The sequence below is a fragment of the Nothobranchius furzeri genome, chromosome 15 (genome assembly GCF_043380555.1).
Source record: "Nothobranchius furzeri strain GRZ-AD chromosome 15, NfurGRZ-RIMD1, whole genome shotgun sequence".
Taxonomy (NCBI): Eukaryota; Metazoa; Chordata; class Actinopteri; order Cyprinodontiformes; family Nothobranchiidae; genus Nothobranchius; species Nothobranchius furzeri.
The window spans coordinates 30620327-30632630 of NC_091755.1; the positions used below are offsets into that span (position 1 = coordinate 30620327).

A 12304-nucleotide genomic window follows, 5' to 3' on the forward strand; every position below is an offset into this window, starting at 1 on the left:
CTTGAAGGGCAGAACGGTCGGTCATTACACAAACTACAGTTGGTTCAATTACAAAAAAATGTGCTTTGTGTCCTTGTCGTAAGCAGAGTGATGAAACGCATAAAAAATACGTTTGCTGTCCATTTTCCTTCAAGATTGTAATGAAAGACCTTGTTTCTGTGCTTACATTCCAGCACTGAGGAGCAGATGCTTGGTTATATGGATCCAGAGTGGTGGTGGTATTTTACTGAGTTTGACCTTATAAACCAATAATAATCAGTCATTAGTGCGGTTCTGATTCATTTATGCAGTCATGTATATCTCTTACGTTTTTATTTAACTGATGCTATGACCCAAAGTGACCTCAAATAAACTAAGTATGCATGTTTCTGGTATGTGGGAGGAAACCGGAGCACCCAGAGAAACCCACGCATACATGCTATCTCCGATCAAAGAGGATTCAAACCTGCAACCTTCTCGCTGCAAGGCAATAGTACTACCAACTATTTTGATTTGTGGACACTTTTCTACTCTTTTTATATAAAATAAATCCATCCATCCATTTTCAGCTGCTCATCCGGAGTCGGGTCTCATGGGCAGCAGCCTACGCAAAGAGACCTAGCCTTCCCTCTCCCCACCCACTTCAGCCAGCTCCCCCGAGGGAATCCCAAGGCATTCCCTGGCCTGCTGAGAAACATAGTCCCTCCAATGTGTCCTGGGTCTCCCTTTAGGTCTCCTCCCCGTTGGACGTGCCAGAAAACTTCACCAGGGAGGCATCCAGCAGGCATCCTGACCAGATGCCCAAGCCACCTCAACTGACTCCTCGATGTGGAGGAGCAGCGGGCTTTGCTCCTTCAGTGTAGGATATGGCAAGACGTGTGGCATGAGAGCATGTGAAGAGGGTCAAAAGCATGTGTCCCACACTCAATGCAAGAGAGTTGGCAGCCCTGTGTTAACCAATCAGAGGTGAGATGTCGAAACATCAGGAAGTAAGACTCCAAATCCTGTTGTGATGATGATGATCTTCAAGAACCTGAAACAAGAACAGCTGCACTTTTTTCTCCCAAGTACGACTTGCAAGGCACTCATTCCTGCTAGAGACCACTGCAAAAGTATCGATTAATTGCGTGACCTTTGTCACCACCCTCTCCTATTCTCTTTCTACCTCTTCTACCTTTCCCAGGATCCCCCGATTTCCCTCTCTTATTCATATTCTCTGCCTTTCCTTACATTTTTATCACAAATTGTTTTATTTTTAGTCATTTTAAACATATTTTTAAATAATGAAAAAAAAAACATTTTTATATTTGAAATTTTTTGTTTTTGTGAAGCGCCTCGTGACTTTTATCTTGAGAGACACTATATAAAATGTAATTTTCTTTCTTTAAACGAGTGCCCCACACCTTTAAAATAAGCAACAGTCCATGCGCCTCCTCACAGCAGACACATCTGTGTCGTAGACTTCTTCTTTAAGGCTATCCTGTTCCCAGCAGTTAGTTTTGCACCTTGTGGCTTGCTTTAGCATGATCACTGTGTGCTCCATCACACACTTTTCACACATTGCTTGGAGAAGTACCTGTAATTAAGTCATCTTAGAGCCTTGAGAGTGTGACTCCAGCGCACTGAGCTGAGACCAATCTGCCACTAATTGTGCCAAGTCTTAATTTCTAATGGAGTAAGGGCCGGAGGGAATGTTGCTTAACGAGTAGCAGTTCCTGTTCGCGCGCGCGTGTGTGTGTGTGTGTGTGTGTGTGTGTGTGTGTGTGTGTGTGTGTGTGTGTGTGTGTGTGTGTGTGTGTGTGTGTGTGTGTGTGTGTGTGTGTGTGTGTGTGTGTGCTCTTTTATCTGTTTACTGTAACTGCTTTTGCCCTGGTGAATAGAAAAACAAGTGCAAGTAAAACAGGATGTTCCGTTTTGATTTGGTTACCTCATTTCTGTTCCACGAAACACTCGAGACATTTTTGTCTTGCCAAACTTTATTTGCTCAGGGAAAAAATATTCAATGCAGTTTAAAATTAGCAAATGCACTGAATGTACATTCCCAGCAGGAGCAAGATAAGCCTTTTGGAGATACACACTGTCTCTTAGACATGTGAAGGAGCGCCCTCTTTTAGGTGGAAACCCCCACTAAAGTCAAAAGCGATTTTGCCTTTGGCGTTTGTGTTATTTATTTATTTATTTATTTATTTCAGAAATATGCTTGTAGACTGGAACTGGAAAGGTTGTTTACATTGCCTCGGGAGTGTTTGTGTCATGATTTAGATTCCAGGCATTTCATCATCCAAATAAATCAGTTTAGACCTCCAAGCACAAGTAAACCTCTAAACAAAGAAGCGATCCAGCTGTGTTTGAGGCCTTTTATGTACTTTTACACCTAAAGCAACTCTGTTTTCATTTACTGCAGGCAGAGGATGTGTTAAGGTCCTCAAAACTTCTGGTGAAACAGATGTTAGTCGTTTCTTTACTGTATAAGACTATAAGTATAAGATTTAAAAGCCCATGAAGCTTTTATCATGTATCTCTGGAAATATCCATCAAATGTTGTTGAACATTAGGTGATGCTCAGTTGTGGAAAAATATTGGCGGCTTTGTAACATATAATCATAAACGTTGGGTATAAAGTACATCGGCGCAGGTCTAAGTAAATGGTAAATGGCCTGTATTTGATATAGCGCCTTCTAGAGTCCTGGAACCCCTCAAGGTGCTTTACAACACAATCAGTCATTCACCCATTCACACACACATTCACACACTGGTGGGGATGAACTACGATGTAGCCACAGTTGCCCTGGGGCACATTGACAGAGGAGAGGCTGCCGGGCACTGGCGCCACCGGTCCCTCTGACCACCACCAGCAGGCAAGTTGGGTTAGGTGTCTTGCCCAAGGACACAACGACAACGACAGACTGAGCGGGGCTCGAACCTACAGCCTTCCGATTATGGGGTGAGCACTTAACTCTTGTGCCCCTATCGCCAGGAAAAATGCATACCGTCACTTTTAAGCGGCAGTGTGTAGTTTCCTGCCACAAGGGGGCAGTACATACATTTCAGGGTAGTTTTACACCATATCGCCATGACTGTCGCTAGTTTAAAAACATTACAGTAAACGTTGTTACCTGTGGAGCAGAAAGCCTGCGACCTCGGCGTGACTCCTCAGACATTGGTCCTTCAGTTAATTCCATTGATAGAAAGCAGTGCCGATCGTAGTTTTCTGGCGCTGTAGTTTCTGGATCTGCTCGGGGTCCTGCGCCTGTTGACGACGCCATCATACTACAGTAATACCGCTCGACCAAAATATATTGCATCTCTTTTTCGATTCTGTTCTTTCACATAGGTTTTGGAAAGAGTTTAGCAGTTTTGTTATCAAATTCATGTTTCTTACTACCTAAATGGTTTTGAGTGGGGGGAAGTAACTTCCGTAAGTCGTACATCCAGCCAATCATCTAGTGTGATGTCATTGGCAGGCGCAGGATCCCGAGCCAGCCAGAAGGAAACGTGGCGTCTGGTATGGCGTCCCCAAAGACGCTAGAACCACGCCCTATGTACTTTAGACTCAATTTTTATGGTTATATGGTACAAAGCCGCCTAGGACATCAATTATTAATTTTCAACAGTGTTTCTATAGATTGTTCCTATAATATATGGTAAAAACTACACATTGTTTCTTTAAGGACCCGTCTCTCTATAAGATTTCCTAAAACAAGTTACTTAAGCATGAAATAAATCCAGATTACCCCAAATACACATGCCTACATGGAGCTTTTAAACACTTGGGTGACTTCATTGAAAATTTTCTACCTTATTGCGTCTGAGTGGAGTTTGCTTCTGCAACTGACTCAATGTCCTTCCTCTTATTGTTTCAATATGTCAGGGCATTGTTCGAATGAGGTCAGCCATTACCGATCAGGCCCAGGGCCAAGTTGACTTCAGCTGATTTAATTGAATCTACAGCATGAGTCAAACTCAAACAAGCAGAGGCTCCTTTGCCTTGACAGCCTCATTACTCCACATTAAGAACTCATTTCACAATGCATTGTGACTTTGGTCCTGACAAATGGTGAAGAGAGATGAAATCAAATAAGTGAGTACATTTTTGGTATACTACTCTTAAAGGGCCAAGAATTTTCCAGCGCTGGGTGTATTTTTAACTAGGGGAAAGGAGAGGGTCTGTCTGCTTTTTTGTGTATGTTAATATAAATGCCTCCTGGGTTCGAGTGTTCCCATGTTTGCCATCTGCAGTAATGGAATGACATTCAATGCCATTTTCCCTCTTAAATGGAATTTTTGTCAAAGCCTCATGAATTCAACCTGCCTTGTCAGTCAAGACGCAGACATTGCTGAGAGAGGAGAAAATATGCAAGTGAAACCTTTCACTGCAGATTTGAGCGTTAGCTGTGAGCGAATCAAATAATGACGCCTTTATTTTGTCTTCTCCGCAACAAACAAAGAGGTCTTTTCTTGTAACATACCAGAAGATGTGGTATCAGGCAACATAATGACATACATTATGCATATTAAACACACACAACATTCACACCAACATCCCTCCAGCATGCTTAGTACTTGTGAGCATTTCATTAACTCGAACTTCTTGCAAGATTTCTCAATTAAGCGTGCATTTCTTGAAAGGAATTGGCAGCATTTTCAGAGGTTGTGGGGGGGAAAAAAGAAAAGAAAGTACGACAGCCTCGGTGTGCCAGGGTCTCCTTCCCCTATAGGGAAAGGAAATGTTGAGACTGCAAGGACTGTGGAGTGGAGATATGGCAGTGTTTGCTCAGGGCTAGGTATCAGGCACAAAAACAAACATGGCCGCCCTTAATGAGTCTGTTTGTCTGCCAAAGGTAAAGACAGCTGTTGTCTCTCGCCACAATAGAGCAGACCTCAGCGCCACAAAGCACAGAGAAGCACTCTGCGTCCCCATAGTAACGCTCACCTCGTGTGTACTCAAGAGGGAACTTATTAAGTCTTCTTTACAGATAAATAGTAAAATGCAAATTGTGAGGCGCTTTCATGAGGTCTGACTGTGAAATGAAAAGGTTTATTAGGTCTCTAGAGTGTTAAAGTGAAATTGCTTGTGGGTGGGTGACAGGGCTGTGCGCGGAGGATAGACATATAACTCTTGAGATCAGGTTTTCTCTGTTTGATAAAGCAGAACTTGTGTTTTCTGACTGTTTCCAAGGTTGTACTTATTTTCTTTTACTTTGAGGCAGAACATTTTTTAATAACTTCTCAAAAGAACCACAAATACATTCACATGGCACTCTGTAAGTTGATCGCTCTACCTGTCGTACCAGATCATTGTCAGCTTGTTTTGCCCTGATGCTGATTTTAGACACACAAGTAAAATATGGTTTTGTTGAGGACAGAAAATAAGCTGTGGACGTTAAAGGTTTAGTTCCCTCCCCTGGAGCAAAGCGCTCCCAGCCCCCACCGTTTTCCTGGCATTGTTTACAGTACTGAATGGAAGACATTTTTTCCATTTTAATTCTGTCCACATACGCATGCACGCACGCATGCACGCACGCATGCACGCACGCACGCACGCACGCACGCACACACACACACACACACACACACACACACACACACACACACGCACACACACACACAATCTTGCCTAACCCTAACTCTAACCCTAACTGTTGCCTGTCTACTCCTAACTCTAACCTTAACTAAAACTTAATTCACATCCTAGTTCTAAAACAAACTAGTAGAAAGTTTACCAAGTGACCTGACTTGATGTCCTCACTTGGCCAAAATGTCCCCGATGTACAGGTAAAGACTAAAAGGCATGCCTACCTACACGTAAACCTGGTAAAAGCAACATTTAAAGATAGATTAATCATTAAAAGTGTAAAATACCGGGAAGTGCATCCAGCCTTTGTTTGGAAAATTCAATGAATAAAACTATATTTTTGTCACTGTTTTCCTGGATGATTCATGTTAAAATCTTTCTTTCATTTAAATCAACCAGAAGAATACATCTTCGGAAAATAGCCATGTAATTTAAAACTCAATGGTTCAAATTTAAAAGCTTCTGGGGCGTTTTCTACCCTGTGTTTTCACAGCAAGAACCCGTTACCTTCAAAATCATATTGTGGTTAGCAGAGAAGTACAACTGAAAGGTACATTTTGACTATTTCAAAGAAATGCCATAAAACGTAAGCATGTCAGTACTGTAACTGTAGCACCGAGGGCTAAGAATGCCCACGACCACATGCTTGGATGCTGCATTATGACTGTTGGTGCAACTGGCATCCTCTGACCTACATCTCTGCAGCTATTTCATGCACTACATGCTTTTTGGGGGGTGCTACCAGATGGGTTGGCTAACATCATCATAGCTGTTATAGCTTTGGTTTTAGCTGTTCAGCTCTTTGTTGTGGGCATTTTGCATTTCTTCAAGACAGAAAACTTCTAATGGTTGACAGCAGTGGGGATTTTGAAAACGTGTTTTTATGTGTGGCTTCTTGAGGAATGGGGCCAAAGGAAATAGCTCCACACACTTGACACATTCATCTTCTCTGCTTACCTACTTTGCAGTGGGAAGAATGAGATCCCCATTTCCTCTGTCTAACGTGTTTGCTTTACACCCAGAGCCAAGTGTCAACATCAAACCTCTTGACAGTCATTTGTCATTGGGAGCAAGTGGACAGGTTGGATAAGCCTAGCATCGCGGCGATTTTAAATATCTGTTTTTAGCCGCTTGAGCCTTCATTGGCGACAAACTTCTGACACGTTTCAGGTTAAAAGTGGTCTAATCAGAGATTATTACCTAATAACCTTGACTGCTTGTTGATTGGGAATAAAAAGTCAATTATCATAATAGGATATGGGGCATAATGACAGAATTAAATGAGTGTGACAGACACACAATAGGCCTGTTCTGTCATCGCCTTAACCCAGCATGCTTATTAGAATTAATCTGGTCTGATTAAAAATGCAAATGGCTCTAAGTCATTTATGGAGTTTACATGTTTTTATAATATTAACTGATTTAATTACATGGAAAATGAAATGGTGGAGTGTGCAATTAAATCATTATTTATTTCCCCATCGTCACCCTCCTGTCGATTTTCACAGAGGAATGATTATTCTCTCGTGCCAGGGGAACAAGGTAATGAGATTAGCGCCTTCCCCTCTCTGTCTCCGTCTTTCTGACAGTTTGGCTCATCCAACCAAGCCAAGCGGCGTTATTCTCATCGCTGAAGACATTTTATCTCAGAAGTAGGAGCACCAACTATCTTGTGTGGGCTGCCCATCCTCCTACAGTGTATCATTTCAAAAGACCGCTATATGAGTTGTGGCCAGAAAATAACAAATGTTCTGCCTCATCCTGGTGTTTGTTTTCAGTCATCAGCGACGGAGGGGAGGGATCAGAGGTTGTAACAGACAGATTTAATTGTCTGAGGTGTGTCTAATTGCTGTTCATGCTGCGCCGAGCTGTCAGTGAAGACCACGCGCTTTGACACTCTGAGTTGGGTGTTTGTGCCAAACATAAATTTGTTACACAACCTGTAACGGCAGGTAACAAGTGTCCGTGGACTTTCAGTGTTGTTGTGCATTTTGCTGCAATTTTAAGATCAGCATCTTGTTCCATACAGCTGTTCAGCAAAGTTCACAAGTTTACTCTGTTTGAAAAAAAATAACACCCAAGTTCCTGTACTTGTGTGTGTGTGTGGTCGTGTTACAAGTGCAGATTAGAAGTCTTTATTATGTGTTTGGTATAGTCACACCTTTTATTAATCTAAATGTGCAAGAATGTGGTGGACTTCCTGTGGGGGAAGGGCGGACAGGAAACATTTGCTGTATTTCTACTGAAGCTGTGTTTCATTTTAGTCCTGTTTGTATACTTTTATCTGAGTTACAGTATTATACCGTCATCAATCATCATGTGCAAAAGAACACATTTAAAAAAGGATATGCAACGGTACCACTTTTTTGCAAACCAATACGATACCGATACTTGGACCTGAGTACTCGCCGATACCGATTACGAATACCGATTACTTCTACCACACACAAAAAATGTAATGAATTGGAATGCAGGTTTTATTTTCTTCTCTGCTTTCAACAGGAAAAAATCTGTGAGGTAGATAAAAAATTTAATGCATTAATAGGAATTATCACAAAACTAAAACATTATTATAAATGACAAGTTGCAGTTAAGCCACTTTCAGGCAACCGCATTGGTTCCTGGTATCGGTTAACTTTTACCCAACTCGGCCGATGCCAGTATCGTATCGGTGTATCCCTAAAAAAGGCTACAACATTTCAAAAGTTATTTAAAACTGTGCATGTTTCCTGTGTTGTTTTCCATTCACTAGCTCACACCTTTGTAGAGTTATCGTCACGTGGAACCAGCATAATGCTAATCTTTGAGATTATTTTCATGATCATGAACTGATCATTTGGAAAAAGCCTGCAAAGAGAAGTAGAAACATAAACGTAAAACTTTGTGTTGACGGAGCAGGATCAATTCCGACCGTGTGTCCGAACATTAGCTCAACGTGTTAAAATGGAAAGTATGTTATTGATCTGTGTGCATTAGAGGGCTACAGTAACAGAAGCTGTGAGTGGCAGAACAAAAGAGGTGCTGTGTGTGTCACACAACAGAAGAGGGCCGCTAACGCCATGCTGTCTGTTGGCATTTCACGTGTTTATCATCTCAAGCTTGAATGTATATTTGTGTTCCACCAAGGAATTCTGCTGAGATACATCTGGAATGGATTTTGGACAGTTTTGCCTTTAATTGCCCTGCAGAAAGAAAGGTCATTAAAGTTGGCTGAAGTAAAGTGCAGAAATAATATGAGGTGTGATTACTTTAATAGTGAGGAAGTCAAATCTGCTGTAATAGAGGCCAAACAGCTGAGTTACATCCTTGAAATCAAGCTGCCCTTGCTCACAACTGGATCATCTCATGAGGTTAGAAGGCATGCATTCTGCTCAGATGCTTCTGCTCTTCCAACTCAAAAACACAATTATGCTATTGTACCACACTCCACTGTACATTCTGCACATTTCAACAAGAATAAAAGGCATAGTGTGTGTTTGCTTTACGATGTTCACTTCCAGAACCACAGAGCAACATGTCTCCTTAATTTAGTTTATATATATACATATATATATATATATATATATATATATATATATATACATATTTTTTTTTCTTTTTTTACTTTAATTAAAGAAGGAGCAAAAGGGGACAACATAAAAAAGATGTTAAGGCCACACTCCTGTATATAAGAAGATAAGGATCTCTGACCACATCTGAAAAGAGTGAGAGGCAGTTAGACACCAGTGCCTGTACCTTTTGCAGTAAGTGTAACGGTAACTACACTCTGATGACAGGAAACGTAGTGGTGACAAGGAAAACCATGAGATACCACATGGAGAGGTAAAAATAGGCCACTTGGCACGAGAGACGGTAAGAGAGGGGGAGGAGAAGAATCAGAAAGAGAGGAAAATTGGTGCAGCTTCTTCATGTAGGGACTTTTCTCTCTCTCTCTCTCTCTCTCTCTCTCTCTCTCTCTCTCTCTCTCTCTCTCTCTCTCTCTCTCTCTCTCTCTCTCTCTCTCTCTCTTCAGATTTTAGATAAGAAACTCCCTGTTTGGCAAGTTATTAAATCTATCTCATATTCACTTCTGACGCAGAGAAGGGAGGAAAAATAAGTGTTTCCGCTTGTTAAATAGCAAGTGAACAATGAACTCTCCTTTGTTTTTGAGTTTACAGTCTGCACCTCCCACACCCTCGCTGCTAGAAAAACTCCCCTCTTCAGCCCCGTACTTTTATTATGTTCCACCTCTCACTTCTTAACATTGACAGTAATATTATTGCTAAATGCTGACCCTGGAAAAACCCACATTTGTTGGTGTTATGACCACTGCTGCCTCCTCCTATGTTGGTCTACAGTCATCAGGATTAAAAGTCGAATGTGGAGCTATATTTATTTACCTTCACCTGCAAACACAACTTCCTGCATGTAATTGGAGAGTGTCGTCTTCTGCATAAGGCCTTCTTTCATAAATTTAAAGAAGCTGGTCAAAGTTTCCTGCAATCAATCAATCATCAATCAATCAATCAATCAATCAGTCAATCAGTCAATCAATCAATCAATCAATCAATCAATCAATCAGATTTATTTATAAAGCGCTTTTCAAACAAAGTGCTACTCAAAGTGCTTTACAAAATGACCCCAGATTCCCCTTAATAGGTTAAAAACATTAACAGACATATGCAAGCACACGCACACACACACACACACACGCACACACACACACACACGCGCGCGCACACACACATGCACACACACACACACACACACACGCACACACACACACACACACACACGCACACACACACGCATGCGCACACACACACACACACACACACGCACGCAAGTAAAAATTATATTTGGCTGAGTCCAGATGAGCCAAGTAAGATAAGGCAAGGAAACGCCATCAGAGGAGCCGTCTGCCCCGGCAGCGTCAGGTCTTCCACACCAAGTTAGGGCGCTCAGTGGAGGGGGGGCATAGACCCCCACCTCCACTTAAACACTACGTATAGAGCGCCCAGGAAGTTACAGTCGACCACACTGAATTTTGCAGCTATTTTAATTTGAAACAACTTTTTTGCATCCTTAAAATAGAAAAAATCTATTGAGAGCATTTCTGTCTTTCCTGAATCAAACCCAAAACCATTAAGTTACTCGGCCACATCGGTCACCAAACTCAGCTGTCGTTTTGATCTAATTCACATTCCTTATCTGTTGCAACTTGACTAAATGCGGCTCCATAGGTGCACATGGAGACGTGCTCCAACTAATGCACACCTTCCAAAACATTAACAAAAGAAATTTACACCAGCGGCTAATTCTCTTGTTAGAAATGTGCACACATGCATTTATGCTGTTATTTTAAGGACTTTTATTAATTGTAGACATAATCCAAGTTTAAAGGGAGACTAGGCAGTTTTGGCTTGCTTTTAGCACCCCCTATTGTCTGTTAATTAAACCAAAACTAAAACATCTCGCTGTGCGTTCGTCTTTTTAACACCTTATTCTAACTGCTGAAATGTCTCCTCAGCCTTCATTAGTTTCTACTGTAGCACTTCATCACAAAATTAAAAACATTCCGATGTGTTCACGATCTAAAACATGCAGGGAGCATGCTGGAAGCAGACTGCACGTCGCCTCCACTGTACTAAGTCACAACAGGGACCAGGCGGACACTCTGAAGTTGCAAGTGCAATATTCTGGCCACAGGGGGAGGTGGGGTTTGAGTGACATTTCATTAACCCTGTAAAAGGTCATTTTAGCACATACTGGCTCAAGAAAATGATGTAAAAATATGAAACAGTTGCATAGTATTCCTTTGGAGAAAGAGAGTTTATGTCCAGCCGTACCGACAAGCTAACGGCTAGAACAAATGTTATTCTTACAATTAGAAAAAAGGATCGTTCTTCTAACTTTGATGTCAGTTTTGTGCTAAAATAATTTTAGAAACCTTTACACCATCAGTTTTGTGTCAAAGTGTTATTTATAACCGTAAACATCACCAGTAGCAGAAAAATGTGGCATTTATGGTGCATTTAGAGCTAAAAGCTATTAAGAACTAACCCAGTGTGCATGAACAGATGTATAAATTGGGAGATGGGGTTTTTCGTTAACTCACCCTGATCATGGCAGCGTTCAGACTAGTCAGCTCATCATTCTGAACAAAAGTGAGCTTTTATTCACCTGATGGCTGGAAGGTTGCTTGGCTGATATGACATACTGGGAAAATTGCCAACTTATCTTTTAATAGCATGAAAATGTATTTAAATTAAACAATAAAAACACCTTTTAACCCTTTGAATGGCTTGTCAGACCCTAGAGCACATTTAAGTCCCAATGTTTTTATTGAAGCATGCCCTAAAACTAATTATTAACATGATCAAATATAAGATCAGAAAGCTTAACATCAGATGAAAAATAATAATAATTTCTTTGTTTTCTTAATGTGAAACTTTTAGTTTTTAAACAATAAAAGTGTTTCTTACTAAACTGCACTAAAAATGCAAGCTCTTCCTCTCCGAAAAGGATGACTTGATGTGGATCAAGCTGTAACTCAGTCAGCCTGAACTTCTTTAGCAGTGGCTCAGGAGGTTGCAGGTTTGATCCCGGCTCAGACCTGAGAATTCTGCTGTTGTTTCCTTGGGCAAGACACTGAACCCACCTTTCCTACTGATGGTGGTCGGAGGACCTGGTAGCGCCAGTGTTTGGCAGCCGCACCTCTGTCAATGCACCCCAGAGCAGCTGTGGCTACATCGTAGCTCATCTCCACCT

General features: G+C 41.4%; 1 protein-coding gene across 5 annotated transcripts in view; it reads left to right on the top strand.

Moving 5' to 3' along the window:
* LOC107390723 (TOX high mobility group box family member 2) overlaps positions 1 to 12304 on the top strand; it is a 117511-nt gene that overhangs the window by 19438 nt on the left and 85769 nt on the right. The window contains exon 1 of one of the 5 annotated variants that reach the window (XM_054745798.2): positions 1843 to 4060. The exons of 3 other annotated variants lie outside the window; for them this stretch is intronic. The gene's annotated coding sequence lies outside the window, so the exon portion shown is untranslated. Of the gene's footprint in view, positions 1 to 1842; positions 4061 to 12304 lie in introns of those variants that run through there. One more of the 5 variants, XM_054745797.2, reaches the window with a different exon arrangement.